Raw genomic sequence first — 17,378 nt, forward strand, 5'->3', positions numbered from 1 at the left:
TTTTTTTCTGACAATTTTTCATACTTGCGGACTATGAAAATATTGATCTCATTGCTGAATAAAACAAAGAAAACTTAACTCTTGATATGGTTTATTGAAAGAAAGAATATACAATATTTTCTGTGCACATAAAACCTGACCACATTTGCAAGCCATTATTAGGAAACATAATCAGGGGCAATTATTTGCTGCTTTCTATTGCTTCTTTGTTCAGTCAAGTACTATCATTTTTGTATCTGCAATTTTCACCATTGGTCTATCAAAAGTATTAAGTGTCATGCAACCTTAGAATTGAAAACATACCAGCAGAAGGCAAGCAGGCCGTGAGTAAGTCCCGGAGGATCTAGAGAGCACCCAACTGTCTAAACATCACTTTTGTGCAAGAATCAGGAATACGTTTATCTAGTTAAGCCAGATGAGGATTGACTGCCCTCTGAAATTAGCTTCATTTATGACTAAAAAAAACAACAACCATCCTTTATTTTGCCAGTGTAGGCCAAGGGGTTTTCTCAAAATGATGTTGACACAACTTAAGCATGAATTTCCTGTTAAGTTATGGATTACCACCACTGATGATTGGCAACTTGTCATGCACTGAATGCTACAAAAGAATGAACGAAACATAATCAAGTAATACTTTAAGTTTGGTTTAGTAATACTTTTTGGTTTAGTGCATACATGTCAAACTCTGGCCCTTAGAGCCATTAAATTGGGCCCCCACTTTGCATTATGTTTGGCTCACTCTAGACCACCAGGGAAGCTAAATTGGAGGTGAAGCCCTAGAACACCAAGAAAGCCATATGGGGAGTTATGGGGAAAGCACTAAACACCAGGGAACTGTATAGGGCAGGGTGGGGGCCACTAGACACCAGTGAACTGTATAGGGGAGGGAGAAGGACCACTAGACAGCATTAAACTGTATAGGGGAAGGAGAAGGACCACTAGACACCAGTGAACTGTATAGGGGAGGGAGAAGGACCACTAGACACCAGTGAACTGTATAGGGGAGAGAGAAGGACCACTAGACACAGAAGAACTGTGGAAGGATGGGGGGTCATTAGACACCAGGGAACTTTAAAAGGGAGAAAGGTGGCCAGTAGACATTGAGGTTGGCCAGCAACTAGGTCCCATGGTTCAATTTTCGCCCACTTTGTATTTGAGTTTGACACCCCTGGTTTAGTGTTACCCAAATATTTAAAAGCAGATGGTAGTTTTTGTAGAGAAAAGTTTGGTAACTAACTTCAATTATTCAACTATCAAAATTGTAAGTTCTTAGTCAGTTCAGCTATAAGCTGCATGCATAAATTGTAGGAAACAGTTTACTGGAGTTTAGAAACAACTCAATACCTTATACAGGACAATGAAAAACATTTGTAAACAAAACCGGAATATAGTGAATGCTTGGTACATAGCTACAAATTTAGAAATAAAAATACTGTACATCAGTTAGTTTGGTCTTTACCGCAAATTATAATTTAATAATAATTTACAATGAACATTAATTTAAAAATTAATGAGCTGTGTACATATGCAGAGTTGTGCAATATTCCTTTAGGTTTGATTGGCCAATCGAAATTGGATGTGTGTACTAGGCTTAAAAAGGTTTCTGGCACATGGAAAATTAAAGTAGTATTTAAACTTTTAATGACAGGAAAAAGCTGTTGACACTCTACAGCACTCTATATAGCAGTCCACTGAGGGATCTTCCAACTCAGAGGGGGGGCATTTATCAAGAATGTCCGAGACAAAATATTGGTAAGTTTTTAGAAATCCATGCAGAACGGTCTCAGACATATTAGGAAATAACTAGTTACTGCAATTTCCTTCTAAAACTGTTGTAAAATAATGCCGGGCATACACGGCACGTTTTATGCGCCGGATCGAGCCAGCGGCTCGATGCCGGCGCATCCCCGCTCGTCCACGCGGATCGATTGCCGCTCGTCCCCGCCGGCGCTTCCTTATCACCGCTCGATTCCCTGCCATTGTCCGCCGGCGGGAATCGAGTGGGTGCGGGTCGAGCGGCATGATTGGGGCAGCTGAATATTATCAGCTGGGCGGATCAGCTGGTCGATACACGGTACAGAAACATACCGTGTATCCCCAGCATAAGAGGAGTTAGGAAGGTTTCTCAGACAGCGCAGGGAAATTGCTATTGCTGAGGTAACCTATACATCTGCTGTATTGATACCAGCAGGCTCTGCTAGGGGGGAGGAGCACTTCACAAATCATGTCAAAATAATCCTGCGCTCACATGTATTTCCTCCACTCCGTGATTGTATCATTCATAGAAAAAAAAGAAGAAAACACAAAACATAGCATAATACGGTTTCAATAACTTATCTCTTATTCAACATTTCCTGGTGCCTTGCATTCACTTGTGTATCCACCACTGATCAGCTGTCATAGGTCCCCACCATGTGCCACCGTTGCTGAGCCACAGACAACAGAAAAGGCCTTGTGTAGTGAGCACTCACTCCAATCTGCCCAAAAGTAGTGAAGCAGACACTTCCACAGTGATTACACCACAGACAGGGTCTCACAGGTCCTCACCATCTGTTCTGGCTGTCCAAGCACAGACAGCAATAAAAGCATAGACCCACGAGCTCAGAGCACCTCCTCACGTGTGTAGGTTGTTGCACCACCACCGCTAGCCTCTCACCTTGTTGGTTGCTGCCCAGATTATAAGACAGCGACCATGCTTTATTATATCCCCAACACTCTCCACAGCGTTTCTTCAGCGGTATTGATAAATCTCCCAGCTTAAAAAGCTTGCTTAAACCTAATGACTGAAGGAGCTAGACATAGTGTAAAACTGTATCATTTATTAAAAAGTTAAAAGTAGTGCACTCACATCTCCCCAGTAAAAATGCGCATATCAACAAGACAGCTCCAGCATGCCGACTTGCCCACGCCTCTAAGCTCCGCTCTGGGCAGCTGATCGACAGCTGATCGGTGGTGGATACACAAGTGAATGCAAGGCACCGGGTAATGTTGAATAAGAGATAGGTTATTGAAACAGTATTTTGCTATGTTTTGTGTTTTCTTCTTTTTTCTATGAATGATACAATCACGGAGTGGAGGAAATATATGTGAGCGCAGGATTATTTTGACAGAATTGGATTACACACTACATGCTTGGTGACGGATTCTGCGATCCATGGACACGTAAAAATTGATGAACTGAGCCATATATAGTTTGCTAAAAGTTTTTTGTATATTCAGTTTGTGAATCTGGGATTGTAATAGGAGTGAGTGAGCGCACTTTTTATTGAGTTTACTTCACAAATCATGCCTAGCCTGCACTGCTGCACAATAAATGTAGACATGCTATTAAGCACTCCTTCATCTGCGGCAGTTTAGAGATGGATTTGCACTGTAATGCAATTCTAGAAATGCATGCTTAACTGCTGCGGTTACGTAAGATTTAAGAAGTTTCTTGTCATGCAGAACAGCCCCCCTGCTGGTTTGAACTGTTTAACCACTTGCCGACCGCACGCTTATACTGTGCGTCGGCAAAGTGGCAGCTGCAGGACCAGCGACGCAGTACTGCGTCGCAGGCTGCAGGCTGATTAATCAGGAAGCAGCCGCTCGCGCGAGCGGCTGCTTCCTGTCAATTCACGGCGGGGGGCTCCGTGAATAGCCTGCGGGCCGCCGATGGCGGCTCGCAGGCTAAATGTAAACACAAGCGGAAATAATCCGCTTTGTTTACATTGTACGGCGCTGCTGCGCAGCAGCGCCGTAAGGCAGATCGGCGATCCCCGGCCAATCAGCGGCCGGGGATCGCCGCCATGTGACAGGGGACGTCCTGTCACTGGCTGCACAGGACGGATAGCGTCCTGTGCAGCCCGGATCACCGGGGGGAGAGGTAGGGGGGTGAATGTCGCCGCGGAGGGGGGCTTTGAGGTGCCCCCCCGCAACTAGCCTGCACGCAGGAGCGATCAGACCCCCCCTGCACATCATCCCCATAGGGGGGGAAAAAGGGGGGCGATCTGATCGCTCTGCGTGCACCCTGATCTGTGCTGGGGGCTGCAGAGCCCACCCAGCACAGATCACAACAAACAGCGCTGGTCCTTAAGGGGGGGTAAAGGGGGGGTCCTCAAGTGGTTAAGAGGAAAAAAACTGTTGGTAATGCTTTCAAAAATCTGACCCATAATCCCTTTTCCCTTAAAAGTGGCAATAAAGTTTTCCAACGGTGGCCCCGAGGCATCAACAAGAGATCCAGGCTGCAGAATCATTTTACCTGAGTGTAGGCCAAAGGTCTCCTTACCCCTCCTGCTTGGCCATGAGCAATGCAGTTGTCTTTCTGCCCCACTCCATAACAAAAGAACGCCATGCTAGCCAACAGGCTTGCAATGGGCCCACACAGCACTCTGCCCCCAAACTGTTCCCTCGAGGGATTAAGTACCAGCTCAGCAGCTTATGAGTAGAGACTCTTTAAAGAGAATCTGTATTGTTAAAATCGCACAAAAGTAAACATACCAGTGTGTTAGGGGACATCTCCTATTACCCTCTGTCACAATTTTGCCGCTCCCCGCCGCATTAAAAGTGGTTAAAAACAGTTTTAAAAAGTTTGTTTATAAACAAACAAAATGGCCACCAAAACAGGAAGTAGGTTGATGTACAGTATGTCCACACATAGAAAATACATCCATACACAAGCAGGCTGTATACAGCATTCCTTTTGTATCTCAAGAGATCATTATACACAGGCAGTGTGCATAGAGGGGCCAGGAGGGGGGAGATGCATCACAGAACCACAACATTGAAGAACTTGGCAGCCTTCCAGACACAGGCTGACAAGTCTGACAAGAGAGAGATAAGTTGATTTATTACAGAGATGGTGATAGTAGAACGTGCTGCAGTAAGCCAGAACACATTAGAATAGCTTTTGGAACTTGTAGGATGATAAAAAACAGGATGCAATTTTTGTTACGGAGTCTCTTTAAGACAGTCAGTGGTAGTTTTAACCACAGAAATAGTGATCTTTCTGACCAATTGGATGACCCTGATTAAATCTGGTGGTTATTTGTTTTCCCCCTACCAGCATGCCAAATCTATCAACCTTCAAATGATTTTGTACAATCTGGCATACTGGAAAATCTCTTTTAAGTTGCAAAATGATTCATTGCCATATTGGATATCGATCTGTGTATAACTTGCATAACGTGGTGGGGCAATATTTGCCCAGTTGAAAGAAAAGGTATATACTGCAGAATATTAGTAATAAGAGATTTTCAACGAGATGAGAATTCAGTTTTGCATGCATATTTAATGCCTATTGTTTGCACTTTAGAACTGGGCCAATCAGAATTGACAGGAAGTGTGTTTGGTTGGTCCAATTTTCAGCTGCATAGAATTTACATTAAATTTGCACTCAAGCCAGAAATACTTACATCTCATCTACAATCCGTATAATGCCTAATACACACAATATGTTTTTCCGCTCAATTCCCCACACAATTGTTTTTCCCACTCGATTCTGCACTCGATTTTCTTATCTTCCGCTCATTTTTCTTATCTTTCTCCATACACTTCTATGAGAAATCTAGTGCAGAATCGATCGGACATGACAGAAATTATCTATCGACTCCATCTATCAACCGGAAAAACGTATCGTGTGTACCCAGCATAAGAACTGACTATTTGAATGGCACAGCGGATTGTGGACGACTAATATGTAAATGTCGTAGGGCTAGCACAGAGACTTAATGTCACTTTGTGCCACAGCTATACAAGAGAAATGTCAAGTGGACTCATACTGAACTTGAGCTGAAGACTAAGGTTACCCATACAATTATAGATTTGCAGCAGATTCGACCATCAGATAGATTCCTGTCAGATGCCTGTAAAGTCGAATCTGACAGGAATGTACCTGATGTGTGCAACAAAAGTAGGAACAGATGTCCAAATGAAAACTATTGAAAATTAATTGAAATGCAGTGTTGCACTATTTGATCCAATGCAACTCTATGGGCCATCGTTCAACCTAGATTTTCCATCTGCACCGATCAAGTAAATAGGTCAGAAATTGGTTGGCCGATTAATCAGGCTTCCTGCTGCATCGATTTCTAGCCGGTTCGATCGAAGTGATTGAATCGGCCATATTTCGATGGCAGAATTCAACCAGTGTATGGGCCCCCCTTAGTTTCATGCAGAGATGATGTGCAGCTAACCTGCAGTCTAATTCCAGTTTTAATGACTCTGAGCTAAAACTAAAACTAAAAAAAAAAAAATACATTAGCCCTTACTTTGGCATTTTTTTTTTTTATGTGACTTTGGTTCAGCTTTAGCTGTTTGGATAGTATTTGAGGCTACCAACAAAACTGCTTGTCTATCTTTGACTTGACATAAACTTATAAACCAATACAACCTCATTGGGTTTACTCGAAGTTGGAAGTTCAACCCTACTTCTACATGTATTGCGTTTTTTATGGTTAACTCTTCTTTTATAAAAAGTACATTATTTTCATTATGCTTTTTCCTGTGTTCATCAGCATATGGTGGGAGTGGCCTAGGGTGCAGCACCAGCTGAGGGGTGGTGTTTAAGGCGTTACATATTTTAAGAGTGGTTGCTACTTACTCCACCACTTGTTAAATGTGAAGGTTTTTTTTTTAAGTATTCAGTCCAGTCTTGAGTGGGCCCATACTGTGGACCCTCACTCGGTGTTGTAATGACCTTTAGAATGTACGTTTTTAAAGGTAGTATGCACGTCTACTCCCCCAATATCTGCACAAGTTAAATAGCCAACATTAAAGCGGGCTTGTCAGTCACAAAATCTAATGTTTTTTCCTGAGATAGTATGGCTGTACTTGCCACTTGAACGCAGGTAAATAAATGACCAAATACACTTTTGCACACCCCAAAAATGCTTGTCACAGTCTGTGAGTGCCGGTTTCCAATACGCCTTCAAATCAGTCCATTTGTAGTGTTCCTGAAGTTCTTGAGTAGAAGTAGTCAATGAAATTATGCAGGCTTGCATTTAATGCAAACTGTATGCTGCTTGGAAGTGAGCCAATCAAAATCGACAGGAGGTACGTTTTGACTGGCCAATTTCCAAGCTGAATAAAATTTCCATGAAATCTGGAGTTACTGGCATCTTATGGACCATCTCAGATCTTGAGCACCTCATTCTGGCTTGTAGCGTTCTCACTCCACCTATTTAGGAATTGAAGTGCATGTGTTGGGAGGTAAAGACAGTGCAAGCACATTCCTTTGTTTAAGAGGTGTATGCAAGCGAATAGCCATACTATCCAGGTAAAGTGGGGAGACGGGAGAGTGGCATTCTTGCCCTGCTCTTTCAGCAGCTATGCAAACTTTTTGTTTGTTTGTTTTGTTCCAGCAATAGCATTTGTTAGGGGATGTGTGGAGGAAATTAAATTTAAGTTTGTTCATAATAAAAGCTATTTGGTCTAATTTCTTTAACTGGAGATACTAGAGCCGAATTAAGGCCAAATGGGTCCCTAAGGAGACTTACAGATTGGGCCCCCGCCCGCCACATGCAGCCGACCCAGAAGCCACATCTCACCTTCTCTCAGCAGCTCCCCGGAGCCCCTCCGTGCTACAACTCCTCTCTGCTGTCTGCAGCAGCACGTAATCCAGCCCAGGCAAATGGCCACCACTTGCTCGCAAATTCAGGGTTTGTCAGGGCTGGATTACGCGCAGATGGGGCCCCTTGGACTCTGCCAGAGGCCCCAAGCTACTGCTTCTTTTGCCTGGTTGGTAATCATGCCCTGGGAAATACACTTTAACATGGGAAGTTTTAAATCTAGATGACTGCACTAAAATGGTCTTAAAACATTAACAACAAATGGATAAGACACACTTTGTCACTAAGAATATCTGACCTGGCCTAGAAGGATTGTAAATCCAGCATTCACTCATACAAGAGCAGGTACATTATTATTTCAGGCTGAAAGAGACAAAATTGTGATTCTCAATCTACTGTTTTGAGCCACTGTATACATTTGGTTCCTTACATTACTATCCATCACTCTGTGATTTATAGTCACCCATATGTAAAGTAACCTGCAGGTCACCTGGGCTGCGTCTTTGGCAAGGCACATGTACTGCTATTTGTTGTACCTGACGGTTTGACTCCAGTTAGTTTGTATCTGAAATCTGCCTATGTTGATTTGTTTACAGAGACTGTTATATTGCAAGAGTATTTTACATAACTGCCATAGTATAACCTGTAAGCTTACCTCATGCTACAAATGTCACGAAGCATTAAATAAAAGAATCCAAGTCATATCAGCAACTACGGATCATTTCTAAAGCACAAATCCAAACAGAACCAAAACTTAATGTGGACAAAAACAAATACACTTTATGCAAGTTAACCAGTTCTGGAGGCGCTCTATTGAAATCTATGTCCTGTTTGGAGACTCTTACCTCTGCCAGGGTGTAGATTGTAATGTCCTGGTACTGCTCCGCCCAAGATTCTGCTCCTGCCACAGCTACACTTGATTGTCCAATAAAGAGTGAGCTCAGTCAGGAGAACATTTTTATTGGCTCCTGACCCTGTGATCACTGTGAGCCAATCACAGTGATCACGAAGCAGAAATAGAAAAAAAAAGGCTCTTGTCCTTAAAGTGGACCTGAACTCTTGCACAGGACAAAAAGAAAACAGAGAAATGCACCTTATGTGTTTTTAGAGAGAAGAGCCTGTCCAATTTCCCTTCATCTGTAAGTAATTAAAAGTGTAATTTGAGCTCTCATTTGCGTCAGCACAGAAATGCACAGGATTTTAACTTTTTCTCTGCTTCTATGAAACCAGGAAGTAAACACTCTGCACATTTATTGCAATAAAAACTGTAACAAAAATGTTTTTATTTAAAGGTTTTATGATGTTGTTCATCTTTTAGAGCAGAGAGGAATATCTTAGTTCAGGTCCCCTTTAAGGAACCACAGCAGTGCCATCCCAAATCAGTTCAGTATATTTCTAACTTATGAAAGCGTTAAGTAATTTCATCAAAGTTTCCCCACTGTAACTTATTTGGAGCAAAACCTTAAAGAGGATCTGTAACATCAAAAGATCCCCTGGGGGGTAGTCACCTCGGGTGGGGGAAGCCTCCGGATCCTAATGAGGCTTCCCACGCCGTCCTCTGTCCCACGGGGGTCTCGCTGCAGCCCTCCGTACAGCCGTGACGTAATATTTACCTTCCCGACTCCTGCGCAGGCGCTCTGACGGCTGTCTGCTCCGAACTACACGGAAATACCCGATCGCCGTCGGGTCTGCTCTACTGCGCAGGCGCAAGTTTCCGGCGCCTGCGCAGTAGAAAGGACCCGACTGAGATCGGGTATTTCCGTGTAGTTCGGAGCGGAAAGCAGCCACAGCGCCCCCGCTGGAGCCTGCAAAGGTAAATATTGATTTTACAGTCGGGTCTGTCACTGGCTGTTCAGAGGGCTGCAGCGAAACCCCCGTGGGACAGAGGACGGCGTGGGAAGCCTCATTAGGATCCGGAGGCTTCCCCCACCCGAGGTGAGTACCCCCCAGGGGATGTTTTTGAGGTTACAGAGTCTCTTTAAGACTTCTCCCTTTAACAATTAACATGTGTCAAACTTATTACAGTCTTACTGACTTTGTATTACTATAAAGCAGAATGGGATGGAACCTGAGTATCTAGAGAACAGTGGGTGGTTTCTCAGCAACTTCACTCACAGTCCAGTGCTGTGACAGGCAGTATGCAGTAGCCCGAAAACTCCGCCCCATTCCTCACCTGAAGCAGATGTGGGGCCTGTGCACACACAGTCCCTCCTCCCTAATGGGACCAGAACAGAGATTATGTGACCATATCTGTAAATGATCAGTATAGGTCCAGTAGATGGCTGCTGTATATTACAACAGAAACCATGTTAATTATGGACCTGACAAAGTAGATAAACACATTTTCCTAACAGATCTTTAGGCTTTTAGGCGGAATGAAACCCAACATTTCTTCTTTGCGCTAAAAAATTATTTACAGCACATTATATACAACCAGCATTATTTTTTTTTTACTAGAACAGCATTCAAAGGGTTACACACAGGACTTCAAAGTTCAGTGCAGAGAAATCTGGATGCATCCGAAGTGGAGATAATGTTATCTTGTGTTTACTTAGTTGTATCACGTGAGTTATGTGACACATTCTCTGACTGTGCAGAAGCTCCTGGACACAGACAGACACAAAGCATTTCTGCCTTCAATTCAAGATGAATAAAACCGGTTATGAATAAAATGCAAAGTCAGCTCTCAAAGCAAAAAACTGTACTTTTGGGAACTTGTAATTTCTAAATGAATAATAATACTTATGCACAAATACAAAAATGATAACTGTATGGCATATAAAAAGTAGTAAAACATGTTTTTATTAAATATTATGTCAGGGTTTTATACCGCTTTAAACAGACCCCCCCCCCCCCCCTCCCACCACCAGCACGACCATTGAAATGGGTTTCTTCCAGGCACTCTCACATCCCAAACAATACAGATACATTCATTGGCTTCCCCCAAATTGGCCCTAGACTATGATACATACATAGACACATGACTATGGCAGGGATTCGATTGTGAGCCCAAATGAGGGACAGATACCGGTAAGTGATAAGACCATATACTCTGTATAGCACGGGCAGCACGGTGGCGTAGTGGTTAGCTCTCTCGCCTTGCAGCGCTGGGTCCCCGGTTCGAATCCCAGCCAGGGCACTATCTGCAAAGAGTTTGTATGTTCTCTGCGTGGGTTTCCTCCGGGCACTCCGGTTTCCTCCCACATTCCAAAAACATACAGATAAGTTAATTGGCTCCCTCTAAAAAAATTGGCCCTAGACTACAGTACTTACACTACATAATATAGACATATGGCAATGGTAGGGATTAGATTGTGAGCTCCTTTGAGGGACAGTTAGTGACAAGATATATATATATATATATACACTGTACAGCGCTGCGTAATATGTCGGCGCTATATAAATACTAAATAATAATAATAATATAGCGCTGCGGAAGATGTTGGTGCTATATAAATAATAATAAATGTGGCTTTGTAACAGTGGGGACAACTGGAGGGAGTCCAGGACAGTCCCAATTTCGCTGCAGAATGAGAAGACAATTTTAGTGACAGGAGATAGTATTGAGCTCTGTTTTGATCAGTTTTTTGTACCCTGCCAATAATGCACTATTGCTAATTATTGTTTTACATTTGTGTACAGTTAATGCTGAAGCCAGTCCTTCATGCTGTTCACACATTGGCAGATTTGATCTGACAGAACTATCTGCCAGATCTCAGAACATAACAGTGTAGGTGGGTAATTGAAGGAAATGTGCAACGACACTTCATTGTTTACTGCAAGCAGCCAATCGGATACAGAGGGGAAAATAAACAAATAGGATGATTATTGCAGGTGACAGCATGTTCAAAGTTATCACAGTTAACACCTCGTTGCTCTCCACCGCACAATACCTTCAGTAACTGCCTAGTAAGTCTGTACATTCTGTGATCTGCCAGATATCTGTCAGATCAAATCTCATCTGCCAGTGTGTAGCCAGCAGTTATATTACAAGCTCCCTTAAATGTAGATTTCTAATCTGTAAAGGTTGTCCTGTTTTCTTTAAATGGTGTGCCACAAACCATGCAACCTCACCCATGTCAGACATGTTTGTTAGTTGCATGGCTGCTGCACTTATTTCAGGTTGTTTCCTTTTTATTTTAAAGAAAACTTAACCTCTTGACGACCAGCTAACGCCGATTGGCGTAAACTGGTTGTCTGAGGGTTTCCATGGAAACGGCCGCTCGTTCGAGCGGCCTTTCCATGTCAGTTCACGGAGGGTGTCTCCGTGAACAGCCGGAGAGCCGGCGATCGCGGCTCGCCGGCAAAATGTAAACAGGCGGGGAAGAAATCCCCGCTGTTTACATCATACGGCGCTGCTGCGCAGCAGCGCCGTAAGGCAGATCGGCGATCCCCGGCCTCTGATTGGCCGGGGATCGCTGGCATATGATAGGCTGAAGCCTATCTTTCAATGCACAGGACGGAAATCCGTCCTGCACAGCTCACAGGGGGAGGGAGGGGGAGGGAGAGGGAGGGAGCGGGAGAGACGGCGGAGAATGCTGCAGAGGGGGGCTTTGAAGAGCCCCCCCCCTGCTAAGCAAATGCAGCCGGCGGCGATCAGACCCCCCCAGCAGGACATCCCCCTAGTGGGGAAAAAAAGGGGGTAGTCTGATCGCCCTGCTGCACTCCTGATCGGTGCTGCGGGCTGTAGAGCCCACGCAGCACCGATCACTGAAAAATCCCCTGGTCGGCAAGTGGTTAAAGGGGACCTGAAATCTAGCCCAGCAAACAAGTAAAATAGAGAGAAAAGCACCTTGTGTGTTTTTCGAGAGAAGAGCCTAATTCCTCATTTTCAAGTAATCACAAGTGTAATTTGCTCTCTCAGCTCTATCAGCACAAAAATGTGGCAGTCTTAGGCAGACACATCTATATGTAAACACAGAATGTTACCCTTTGTCTGCTTTCATTAAAGCAGGAAGTAGACACTGCAGATTCATACCTCCAACTTTTTGAAATAATAAAGAGTGACACTTTAACCATTTCTGCCTCACGTCCACATCGGCCGCTGCTACAGCTGCAGGAACACTCTAGTCACATCCCTGCAGCTTGGGGTGCTGTGCTCGCGATCGTGCGGGGAAATGCCTGCGATCACGATGTCACCGGCAACAGGGGGATTGACTGCAGAGAACAAAAGTCCCCTGAGCCAATCCGTTCTCGTCCGCTGAGAATAAACATGGTTTTTGTTCAAAAAGCTTACAGAGTTCCCATTCATCAATCTCCCTGCAGGCCACCGTGATCGCAGGCAACCATGTCTGCGTCACTTCCCTAGTTACAATGTAGCAATACATTACTTCCTATTGTGTACTTGCTGTACGCGAATAGGAAGTACTTAATGGGGACATCTTGTGACCAAATAGTAAAATTACACTTACTGTGTTAAGGGAATACACATTTTTAATATGTATATCAAGAGAGCATATTAAAATAAATGTATGGGATAAAAATTACTGATGGATGTAAAACTGAAAAAATGCACCTTTATTTCCAAATAAAATATTGTCACCATACATTATACTAGGGATATAATTTTAGCATTGCAATAACCGGGACAAATGGGCAAATAAAATGTGTGAATTTTAATTACGTAAGCATGTATTATTTTAAAACTATAATGGCCAAACACTGAGAAATGTTTTTCAATTTTTCTTATTATTCCCGGTAAAATGCATTTAGAATAAAATAATTCTTAACATAATGCACCACTCAAAGAAAGCCTAATTGGTGGCGGAAAAAACAAGGTATAGATTATTTCGTTGTGATAAGTAGTGATAAAGTTATTGGGTAATGAAAGGGAGGAGCACTGAAATGTGAAAATTCCTCTCGTCCATACGGTGAAAACTACCCACGGGCTGAAATGGTTAGGCATGCCCCTGCCACGCTCCTTCCACACCTTTTGCCACACATATCATAAAGAGTTCATAATCAACAGATGTAGTTTTATCATTCAAACCACACTGATTCTCTCTATCATCAGTTTTTCTTCATTGTAACATTTTTGAATATGAAATATCTCAATTTAATTGGCTGGGCATAAAGTTTAGAATCAGTTAAACACATTTTTCAGCAGAAAAATACATATTTTTACTTAGTTTTGTACATGAGTCCAGAAAGAGGGACAAATGAGGAAGAAAGAGGGACAGAGGGATTTGGCTCCAAAAGAGGGACTGCCCCTCCAAAAGTGGGACAGTTGGGAGCTATGCAGATTTAATGCAGGAGTTCTGTGAGCTGTAACAAAGAAATGTTTTCTTTAAATGCTCTTATGCGGTTGCTTAGCTTTTAGAGCAGAGAGGAAGATCCGAGTTCAGGTCCGCTTGCTGACCACCTAACGCACATTGGCAGCAGCAGAGAGGCTCTGCTCCTCCGCGCCGCCATATGGCGTCATCTTGCGAGGAGCGAGATTTGACATGAGCTCACACGAGCACAAGCTCCTGTCAGTAAACACAGCGGGGCCCCAGCAATAAGCGTTTTTTTTTTTTAATTTATAACAAAAGAAGTGTTTATATAGCGCTGAAATCGTATGCAGCGTTGCATAGAGTATTGTCTTGTTACTTATCTGTCCCTCGGAGGGGCCCACAATCTAATCCCTGCCATAGCCATATGTCTATATATGTTAGTGTAGTGTATGTATCTTAGTCTAGGGACAGTTGGGGGGGGGGGGGGGGGGAGGGGTAATTTTAATAAATAAAAATGCAGCAATAAAATACCTCCAAAAGACAGCTCTATTTGTGAGAAGAAATGGGGGTAAAATTCATTTGGGTGCTAAATTATATTACAGAGCAATAAACTGTAAAGTGCTGAATAAAAAATGGCCTGGTCGCTAATGGGGTATAAACCTGTGGTCCTCAAGTGGTTAAAAAAAAAAAAACTTGCACAAAATAGTTTTTGAACCTCCTCAACTAACTAACAAAAACTAAATGGTAAATGGTTCCTAGTACTGTGTAGGCAGTTGGTGACAGAGCTAGTTATCTGTTAAGGCCCACATCCACTAGGCGATTTTTGCAAGCGATTGTGCGCGAACGATTTTCACAATATCGCACAACATCATTTAAAAAAACAGTTAAACAGCCACCTGTGGCGATCGTTCATTTTTGAACAACCGACATGTCCAACCAAGTAATTGAGGATCGTTTTCTCAAACTCTATCGCGAGTTTTGCCGCAATCGAGTTCTGACGCTCCTAAAACGCTTTAAGATTCGGCCAGATGGATGGGGGAACAATAGTTCGCCGGCGATCCTGATCCATGTGGCTGTGATTTGCCAGAGGGTACTCAGATTAAGTAACTTGATACCTCACTTTTAAAATTACTCACCTGAAGCACCTTCAAAAGCCAAGACACCTAATTTAGGTACAGGGCACCGCCATAGGCTGTAATGTGAATTACGACTACAGGGAGTGCAGAATTGTTAGGCAAATGAGTATTTTGACCACATCATCCTCTTTATGCATGTTGTCTTACTCCAAGCTGTATAGGCTCGAAAGCCTACTACCAATTAAGCATATTAGGTGATGTGCATCTCTGTAATGAGAAGGGGTGTGGTCTAATGACATCAACACCCTCTATCAGGTGTGCATAATTATTAGGCAACTTCCTTTCCTTTGGCAAAATGGGTCAAAAGAAGGACTTGACAGGCTCAGAAAAGTCAAAAATAGTGAGATATCTTGCAAAGGGATGCAGCACTCTTAAAATTGCAAAGCTTCTGAAGCGTGATCATCGAACAATCAAGCGTTTCATTCAAAATAGTCAACAGGGTCGCAAGAAGCGGGTGGAAAAACCAAGGCGCAAAATAACTGCCCATGAACTGAGAAAAGTCAAGCGTGCAGCTGCCAAGATGCCACTTGCCACCAGTTTGGCCATATTTCAGAGCTGCAACATCACTGGAGTGCCCAAAAGCACAAGGTGTGCAATACTTAGAGACATGGCCAAGGTAAGAAAGGCTGAAAGACGACCACCACTGAACAAGACACACAAGCTGAAATGTCAAGACTGGGCCAAGAAATATCTCAAGACTGATTTTTCTAAGGTTTTATGGACTGATGAAATGAGAGTGAGTCTTGATGGGCCAGATGGATGGGCCCGTGGCTGGATTGGTAAAGGGCAGAGAGCTCCAGTCCGACTCAGACGCCAGCAAGGTGGAGTACTGGTTTGGGCTGGTATCATCAAAGATGAGCTTGTGGGGCCTTTTCGGGTTGAGGATGGAGTCAAGCTCAACTCCCAGTCCTACTGCCAGTTTCTGGAAGACACCTTCTTCAAGCAGCGGTACAGGAAGAAGTCTGCATCCTTCAAGAAAAACATGATTTTCATGCAGGACAATGCTCCATCACACGCGTCCAAGCGTGTCCACATCCATCCACAGCGTGGCTGGCAAGACAGGGTATAAAAGAAGAAAAACTAATGACATGGCCTCCTTGTTCACCTGATCTGAACCCCATTGAGAACCTGTGGTCCATTATAAAATGTGAGATTTACAAGGAGGGAAAACAGTACACCTCTCTGAACAGTGTCTGGGAGGCTGTGGTTGCTGCTGCACACAATGTTGATGGTGAACAGATCAAAACACTGACAGAATCCATGGATGGCAGGCTTTTGAGTGTCCTTGCAAAGAAAGGTGGCTATATTGGTCACGGATTTGTTTTTGTTTTTAAATGTCAGAAATGTATATTTGTGAATGTTGAGATGTTATATTGGTTTCACTGGTAAAAATAAATAATTGAAATGGGTATATATTTGTTTTTTGTTAAGTTGCCTAATAATTATGCACTGAGGGGCCTAGTGCACACCAGAGCGGTTCTGCTGCGGTTTGCGATCCGCTGGCGGGTGCAGATCCGCTAGGGTAATGTATTTCAATGGGCTGGTGCACACCAGAGCGGGAGGCGTTTTGCAGAAACGCATACTCCCGGGCTGCTGCAGATTTTGGATTGCGGATGCGTTTCTGACTCAATGTTAAGTATAGGAAAAACGCAAACCGCTCTGAAAAACGGCACTTCAGAGCGGTTTGCCAGGCGTTTTTTGTTACAGTAGCTGTTCAGTAACAGCTTTACTGTAACAATACATGAAATCTACTACACCAAAAACGCTTCACAAAACCGCAAAATGCTAGCTGAAACGCTACAGAAAAAGAAGAAAAAGCGTTTCAAAATCTGCTAGCAGTTTGCGGATCTGCTAGCGGTTTTTGGTGTGCACCAGGCCTAATAGTCACCTGCACACACAGATATCCCCCTAAAATAGCTAAAACTAAAAACAAACTAAACACTACTTTCAAAAATATTCAGCTTTGATATTAATGAGTTTTTTGGGTTCATTGAGAACATGGTTGTTGTTCAATAATAAAATTATTCCTCAAAAATACCACTTGCCTAATAATTCTGCACTCCCTGTATAGCGGTGCTCACTATGAGATAAAACCGATGGAAGTTGGGCTCCGGGAAACAGTTAATTAGGTTACCAGTAGGGGAACAATTTTGATTGACAACAGGAAAATAGCTAGAGCATGGTGAGCCATCTTTTGGCTTCACCCTGCGCCCACATTTCCCTGTGCTGTTTTTATTTGTACTCCTTCCAGTTCTGCAGGATGTGCTACAATCCTCCCATGCAGTCTGAACAGCAGGATGATGCTTAATCACACAGAGCTTGCTGTTAAAGCCTTATTAAAGAGAAACTCCGACCAAGAATTGAACTTTATCCCAATCAGTAGCTGTTACCCCCTTTTACATGAGAAATCTATTCCTTTTCACAAACAGACCATCAGGGGGCACTGATATTGTGGTGAAACCCTCCCACAAGAAACTCTGAGG

General features: G+C 43.3%; 1 protein-coding gene across 5 annotated transcripts in view; it reads right to left on the reverse strand.

Moving 5' to 3' along the window:
* Positions 1-17,378, reverse strand: part of MACROD2 (mono-ADP ribosylhydrolase 2) — a 3,010,403-nt gene that overhangs the window by 2,338,325 nt on the left and 654,700 nt on the right. The gene's annotated exons all lie outside the window — the stretch shown is intronic.

This window comes from Hyperolius riggenbachi, chromosome 4 (genome assembly GCF_040937935.1).
Source record: "Hyperolius riggenbachi isolate aHypRig1 chromosome 4, aHypRig1.pri, whole genome shotgun sequence".
NCBI lineage: Eukaryota > Metazoa > Chordata > Amphibia > Anura > Hyperoliidae > Hyperolius > Hyperolius riggenbachi.